Below are 8,873 nucleotides of genomic sequence, written 5' to 3'. Positions count from 1 at the left end.
TCCCATGTTTTAGGCTCTTGATCAACTCCATGATCACAATTTTAAATATGAAATCTAATCATAGGCCTTTATAGCTAGAAAGGACTTCAAAGATTAGCTTCTCTATTTACAGATGAGAAAACTGAAGCCTAGAGATTAAATTATTTGCCCACGGTAACAGAGCTGAATCAAGTATCCAGATGTCTTAGTTTTTCCTGTTTTGCCCCTTCAAATCAGTCCTCTTAGTTAAGTAAGTGCTCTCAGACTGTACTTATTATTTAGAGAGCAAATGGGCTTCCTGGCTCTAATCTAATCTGAAAAGATACTTAGTTGTTGGTGTATTCATGGGAATAACTCCAAAGAGTGACCTCATACTACACTTAGCATATAATTATGGTTTACATACTGAGGTAATTTAACTATATCTGTATATGCTCTATTATATTTTGGAAGAAGCAGAACTGACACAGAACTTTTGTGGTTCATTTTCAGAAGCACTATTGGAAAACCTTACTATTTAGAATTAAGAAATTATAATTAATGTTGGTATTAAAGTAAACTTTTATATGACAGATACAGATTATATATTAATCTAATCAGAAGAGTCTCTAGGATTCAGAGCAAGAATATTCAGCACATATGTACATGACAGCTGTTCTTTATTCTTTCTTGTATGCAATATAGTATTGGTGGGGTGCACTGGGTAAAAGGGAAATGGTCAAAGTAAATGAATTATCTTGCACATTAACATAAACTAGGCACTATTAATAATACACTTTAAATTTACATTGCCTCTCTGTCCTTTCATATTTGGTCTATGTGATTCTTGTTTCAACCTCAGAAACTACCTTGTGAGCAGGTAGGATAGCTGCTACTAGCTATCATTTCCATATACCATTACTAGTATTCTGAATGAATAAACAATTTCAGACTTTTTAAGGAACTTCACATTAAGACTGATTCTTTTTTACGCCTAAAACACTGGAGTAAATCTTATACTATACATGAAGATGTACTTACATGTATTATATCCAAGAAATGAAAGGAAGACTATTAAAATTCTTACCTAGACATTTAATGTCTATAAAAAATAATTTTAAAAAATAATGGTTTACTAATGTGAAATAAATCATATTAGGATAGTAAAAGGGCTTTGCGTGTGTGTGTGTGTGTGTGTGTGTGTGTGTGTGTGTCCTTCCAGAATTTATGAGAAGCAGCTGGTAATTAAACCCCAAGATTGTTAACTCCTCTGTTTCAAACAGCCCCTGTTCAAACTGCAAGAGAAGTTACTCCCAAGGCTACATTCTTGCGTACATACTCCTCCTCCCTGCTATTTTTACAATTCAGGGATAATTTGCACCAAGAAGTCTCTAGTTAGTAGAAAGTTCCCTTCCCCCCTCCTCTTCAAACAAGCCTCTCTTGAACTCTTCATAACTTTTACTATAAGCATGTTTTACAGACTTTGGAAAAATACTAATAAGACACCTCCCTTAGACATCTGCCTGGATTGTCTCCTGACGAACTAAGAAAGACAACCCCCCTGCTGTCTCCTCAATTTCAGCCAAAAAAAATCCTCCTCCCTTCCTTGTCACCTAGCAATAGTAGCCAAGGCTTAAAATGCCCCCCCACCCCCCCACCCCCCGCCCTTTTCTCTGCCTTTGTATTGATTAGCAATGCAGTGGCCCTTTCCCTTTGGGGAAGGTAAAATAAACTTCCTCTTTCCATCTATCTTTTCTTTTAGTTGTGAATTCTTTCACAGCCCACATCACAGGCCAAAAACCCTAACACATCACATATTTGGAATAACAAAAGCTATACTAGGAGAAAAGTATACACATGGAGGAGTTTTAGCAGCTAAGAAGAGATGGAAAAAGGCAAACCAAAATATTTCAGTGTAACAATGTGTTTTTCTAGATTTATATGCTAATGAAATAGCCTGAAATTTTACATACAGACCAATACTTTCCCTTTTTTTCTTTTTTCAATGTATTTTCCTGTCTATTTCCAAAAAGGATTGAGAATTACTAACAATTATATCAAATTAGACCATTTATTCATAGCTAGCAAGAAAATATAGTAACGTGTTTAAAAAGTATTATTAAGTGGATATCAGTCTGTTACTTTTTGTTGTAGTCCCAGCTCAGAAGTAAAATGTTTTGAACCTCAATTTATCTTGATTTTTTTTACTATGCCTTCATCTTAGCAAAGGAATATAATTACAAGTTTATAAGTGTGACTTAACCCTTTGCGGTCGTATTAAATTTGGACATGGGTGTCATACTGGTCGGAATTAATTTCTGTTGAAAGAGCAGTGATACATAACATGCAAGATTATGAAGGATAAACAAGTTTTATTAATTCTTTTTTGGAACTACATCACTACTAGTAGAATCACTACAAACGTTATCACTTTCTACGTCAGAGTCAGTATTCAAGGTGCCAAAATAAAACTCTTCATCGTTACTTTCAGATTCGCAGTACACTTTAAGAGCTTTCACAGAAATTATGAACTGATACATGAATGAATAGAGTTAAGACTCGTACGGTTCCTTGCTGTGGTGGCTGAGAGCAGACATACGACCGGAATGGTAAAACAGCTTTGGTGGCTGAGAGTAGACAAACAACCGCAAAGGGTTAATAAACTGGTTAAAAATTTTTGACTGCTGTTTTTTCATCCCACTATTAATGGGCCATTAGTTTCCTTAATTTTTCCTCTTAAACATTCCTAAATATTTCAAGTATCCATACTATTCCTTTCTAATGATGTTAAAAGTAAATGAGTACTGATAAGGCTGATAGTGGTAATAAATATTAGGTTTGTGGTATACTTTTACTAAAATATCCAGGGAGTATATCCAACAAAAGAATATCTGAGATTTTTAGCAAAAAAAAATAATAATAATTAATACACATGGACCTCTGAGGCATATCTAATTGCTTTTATAAAAATTAAGAAGTGCCAGCCCGTTCAATACCCAAGTTGCAGGAGGCAACCGATCAATGTTTCTCTCTCTCCCTCTTCCTTTAAAAAATCAATGAATTCATATTTTTAGAAAGTAGAAAGAAATTAAGAAGTATATCCTACAATATGGAGGGACACTTACAAAAGGGGAAGTTTCAAGCTGCTTACTGGTTATGCACTTCCACTGCAGCACTTAGATGGAGAGTTTCTATGGTAACAAAAGTAAGATTAATAACATCATACATACATGGAGGAAGTGATCAGGATTATGAATTTTTTTCACAGTTCTACCTTAACCATTATTTCCACTTGTGCCAACTGGAAAGAGAGTCTGGAAATTTTATTATGTGGAAACACTGAAGAGATGTAATAAGTTGCTTCCTTAAGTTAGGTTTCAAAATTAGAAGGCCATTAAAGACCCAACTGGCAGGACCCTCAAAGTTATCAGTAAGAAAATATAAAGTATGGAGAAACTTTATACTCATTATCTCATTTAATCTTCAACCACAACCTTATTATATACAGACAAATGGGTTCTCAGATGTTAAATTATTTGAAAGGTACAGAATTAGAAGTCTTTCCAGTTGACACTGCAGGAAAAAGACAAAAGGTACTATTGATGTGTCAAAGTATTCAGACTTAGGTTGGCAAATGCACGAAGCAAGTGGCTACTAGACGTTTATTCATTTCTCCTTGTGAATTGTCCTGAGTTCAGTAAAACCATAACTGTGAAAAACTGCAATGCTTTGGAGGGAAAATAAAGAGATTTAAAAGTTACAAAGTTTGACGAATGATTCAAGGGCAATGGCAGTCTTTGGAAAGCAAACCTCAGGATATATCTGAATCATCAAGTGTCTTTCCTACCAGTGTGACTGTATGAATCAAAGAAAACCTGAGTCAAAATTAAACTTCCTATAAGAAATAGGATTTCTGAGATTTTTGGAAAAGCTATATAAATCTCAGAACTCCCCAGGAATTTCTGAATGGCTAAATTCTGTGTAATTTTTGTGTCCACCTTGCTTGAAAGTACATTTCTCTTTCATAAAATTGCTGAAATAAAAGCTGAAAGTTGCACTATCTAAATCTTAGCATGGATTTGGGCCCTAATATAATGCTATAGTTCTTGATGATAGTTAAACCTAGGAAAGTATTGACTCGCTTTTCTGTGAATAGAGTTGATTTCATTTTACTGCTTTTAAAATTACTAAAAATTCCTTTATTTGACTTAGTCTAAATGCCATCATTATTAACAACAAATTAATAACCTACACACATTACTTTTTTTAACATGAGGTGGAGGAGCTGGAATGCCTCTGCAATAGTGTCCAAGTTGTAAAGCATAGGACACAGTATGAAGCTATTTGCAATGGGAAGCAAGAAGGGTGAACAGCCAAGTAAAACTGGCCCCCCAGATTTGTTACTTGACCTGGCCGTTAAGTGGTTAGTCTAAGGCAAGGAGCTTCTGGACTTTTGAATTTCACAGACCAGTACAATTTCAAATTAAATTTTGGAGACTGACAAAAAATTGTCAACCTTGTGTTTGTTTTAACCTCTTTACTTTAAAAAATAAAGTACATCAATTACTGCTTCCACTCACTATCATTTTATAAAACAAGCAATTTAATACAACCCCCAAAGATAAAATCTCAGACAATATAAGACAGTTCTTTCAATTAGCATAATTAATATCCTATTTTTTAAAAACCACCACATATTTATTTTATGCAATATTAGTGGAATGCGTGTTGTGGGACCTGCATCTGAGAATCAACAGTCCAAAGCAAAGATTCCAAACACTGACCCTTAGGTAAGAAACACCTAACGGGCTTTAAAAATAATGAATCCTGGGCTTCCTTCCAGATCTATGGAATCAATCTCGGGGTTAGATGCCCAGAAATTCTGATGTAGAGTTGAGTCTGGGGACAATGATCCATAGTATATATAAACTTAAGCATGATTTAGGCAGTTCTAGGTAACAGTAATGTTAAATCTGGTCCACCTGGGCAAAAGAAGTTCCAGATAGAGAGCTTTTAGGAAATCAAGTAGAGTTGTGCTTGGGGTTCAGATGTCTATTTATTTGCAGATATACTAAGAACAGTACATCTCACCTCAAAGGATAAGGTGTACTAACAACAGTGGTTATGTCAGGATCTGGAGTGTTGGTAAGAACTAGGAAGGTAGTAAGGCCACAGTTCTGCAGGGGGATTAAAATACTACACAGGCAAGATAACCAGTAAGAAACTACAGCCACACGTAGGTTTTTACCTGGGACTACCATGGCATATAGAGTGTTGTTACTTAGAGTTACTAACTCTCATAGCACAGGTTTGGAGAATGTGATTTATTCTAAACCCTGTGATTTTAAATATCTGTAAGAATAAGCTAAGAAAGTGCTTGGCACAGTATTTATGCATAATAAATGCTCAATAAATGTGTTGGGTAAAGTCAATTTTAATTCAGAACTATTTTTAGAAATGTACTTTTCTTCTCTTGGAAAAGGTTTTAAATTTAGGGAGATATACACAGTTAAACACAGGATAGAGTAATAGGTTTAATGTCACACTCATGATTTCAGCACAGGAACCTTTTCCTTGCTGAAAAAAAAGCATTCAAAACAAGAGTAAATAATACACATTTTTTTGTCAGTCATCAAGAGCTATAAAAGAGAACAATATTGTGTGTGATTTTTTTAAGTCCCCAATATTTGAATACAGTTGACATTAAGTTTTCAATAACAGATTTCCTTTCCAAATGTTTTTCTTAAGTTGATTTATATATTAACTAGAGGCCTGGTGCACAAAATTCGTGCACGGGGGGAGGAGGGGTTCCCCCTCAGCCCAGCCTGCGCCCTATCACAGTCCAGGAGCCCTGGGGAATGTCTGACTGTCAGCTTAGGCCTGCCCCCCAGGGCAGTCGGACATCCTTAGTGCTGCTGTGGAGGCAGGAGAAGCTTCCACTACCACCGCTAAGCCCAGCTCAGGGCTTCTAACTGAGCAGCACTCCCCCTGTGGGAGCACACTGACCACCAGGGGGCAGTTCCTGCATTGAGCGTCTGCCCCCTGGTGGTCAGTGTGCCTCATAGCAACCGGTCATTCTGCCGTTTGGTCAATTTACATATTAGTCTTTTATTATATAAGCTGTTGTTGTTTTTTCAGTTTATGCCTGTTCATTTTGAGAGACCTCATTGGCAGATGAAGGTTAATCAAAGACTGAACATTTGGGCAGGGCTGGGCTGGAAGGGGTTATGGGGGGAAAGGGGGCTATCTGCAATAATTTCAACAATAAAAATAAATTTTTAAAAAAATAAAATAAATAAATAAAAGTCAGGCCAGAGAAAGAAAAAAACAAACCAAGATTGAACACTTGCCACCAGTGACACCTGTAGGAGATAGACTACCACAGTAGTCTAGAGTTCAGATCCTATAGCCAGACTGTCTGGGTTTAAATCCCACTCCCACCTCTTACTGGCTCTTCAACCTTGCCCAAACTACTTAGTCTGTCTCACTTTCGTCATCTGTAAAGTGGAGGATAATAATAATACCCACATAATACAGTTTTTATTAAAAGTAAATGAACACGTGTAAAGCATATATAGTAAATGTCTGATATGTTAGTTACTTTTTCTAATTTGGAACAATTAAGTACTAACATACAATGAACAAGCAAGCTGCATCACACACTGAATATATCAAAAATCCTGATATTATCCTACATAATAAAAGGCTAATATGCAAATTGTCCCCTTGACCGGGAGTTTGACAGGGAGTTCAACCAGGGGGCAGGGCTGGCCAGCCAACCACCTGTGGCCTTTCCCCCTGCCCAACCCAGCACAATCAGCCCCAATTGGCCCTATCAGGGTGGGCCGGCCAGACCCCACCTGTGCATGAGTTCGTGCACCAGGCCTCTAGCTTCAAATAAAGTTTGAAAGATTGTTTTTAAGGTGGCATGTGCCCCAACTCTTAATTTAAAAATGCTACCAGGTGGCCTGGTTTGGCTCAGTAGATAGAGCATCGGTCTGAGGACTGAAGAGTCCCAGGTTCGATTCCGGCCAAGGGCACATGCCCGGGTTGTGGGCTCGATCCCCAGCAGGGGGCATGCGGGAGGCAGCCAATCAATGATTCTCTCTTATCATTGATGTTTCTATAACTCTCTCAATCTCCCTTCCTCTCTGAAATCAATAAAGAAATATATATATATTTTAAATGCTACCAGGTGAGGTTAATAGTAGAAAAAGCAAGCTATCATGGCCTGAACATCTATACATGTTCTTAGTGGATATGCCAAAAATGCAAGGCCTTGACTGCTCTTGACCAGAAGACCTTTTGGTTTTTAACTTTTCAAAGGAGTTCTGTGTTGCCTGGCCAGTGTGGATTAGAGGTTGAGCATCAACTTATGAACCGGGAGGTACAGTTCCATTCCTGGTCCAGGGCACACACTTGTGGGCTCAATCCCCAGTTTGGGGGGGGAGGGGCGGGATTCAGGAAGCAGCTGATCAATGATTCTCTCTCATCATTGATATTTCTATCTCTCTCCTCCCTTCCTCTCTAAAATCAATAAAAACGTATTTTTAAAAAGAAAGAATAAAAGTTTTGTGTTGTCATCCATGATATAAATTTTTGAGAAGGAATGATTGCCCTTCCTTAAAACTATAGATACAGATTATAGATTAGATGCTGCTAACCCTCTTACAAGGCATAGGTCTGCTCCCTATCTGCTGTAACAAAGAATTTTCCAGCCCAAATGTTAATACAGCCAAGGTTAAGAAACCCTGGTCTATGCTTCTTCTGAAAAGTGCATTAGTAATACAGAGACTAGAAGCCCAGAAACTATTTGAAAACTACTTAGAACAAGAATGCTCTGAAGAACTGACCTGGGTAGGAAGAGAAGGTGAAAGAAGCAAGGTGTGTCCTTTATGAGCCCTCACAGACTTAAAAGACACATATATAATCAAGATGAAGCTAAGAGTGTTTTAAGTTAAACTTTAAAGGATGAAAAATGGGGGTGATGAGATTCTGGGTAGCATGCTAAAAAGATGACAGCTGCCAAAACCTGAAACTAGGAATGAGCACAGAATGTTAAGAAACACTAGTAAGGGAGACTCTTGACCCCCATGATGAACAGTTTTGGTATGAGGAAAAAGAATCTGAGCATTTTAACAGTTTTAAAATTGTAATATATCCAGGTAATATTTAATCTTTCTTCCTCAGATAAAGCTTATGGGGACTGGGGTAAATGTTATTTATAAACAAGACAATAAGCCCAAAATGAAGTCACTTATGCTAACCCCACATCACCAAACCAAGACTTCTGGCTCTACCAGAAATGGAATCTTAAACCAGTCAATTGAGAATCGCCTGATCAGCACCAGTCAGGTAACCTGCCTGAAAGACACTAGCCATCCCCTAAAAGAGAGTGACCTTGCAATAACCAGTCAGCTTTCTGTCTACCATAACTTATTTGTTCCTGCTCCCTTCTGCCTATGGAAGTCTCATTCGGTACAGCTCACTGGAACTCCTTTCTATCCACTAGATTGGATGCTGCCTGGTTGAAAAATCTAGACTAATAAAAGACAAAGATGCTAACTGACCGTACTTTCACTATGCCCCAAGCCACACCCAACAGCCAATCAGAGCGACTATCTGCAAATTAACCCAACCAAGATGGCGGCCGGCAGCCATGGAGCTGAAGCAAGCAGGAGGCTTGGTTGCCCGGGCGATGGAGGAAGCCAAGCTTCCCGCCTGCCCTGAGCCAGCTGTGGCATCCACTCATGGCCACAAAGTTTCAATTATAGAAGACAAATAAATCCCAGATACCTGCTTCCAGCCAGCCTCCACTGGGAGCCTGGGTGGCTGGGGGTTGTGGCCAGCCTTCAAACAGCTCTCAGCCCCTCACCAAGGCTGGCCACACCCTCATGGGGTAAGGGGCCCTGCTG

Source organism: Myotis davidii, unplaced genomic scaffold (genome assembly GCF_000327345.1).
Source record: "Myotis davidii unplaced genomic scaffold, ASM32734v1 scaffold674, whole genome shotgun sequence".
Taxonomy (NCBI): Eukaryota; Metazoa; Chordata; class Mammalia; order Chiroptera; family Vespertilionidae; genus Myotis; species Myotis davidii.
This window is presented reverse-complemented; position numbering follows the sequence as displayed.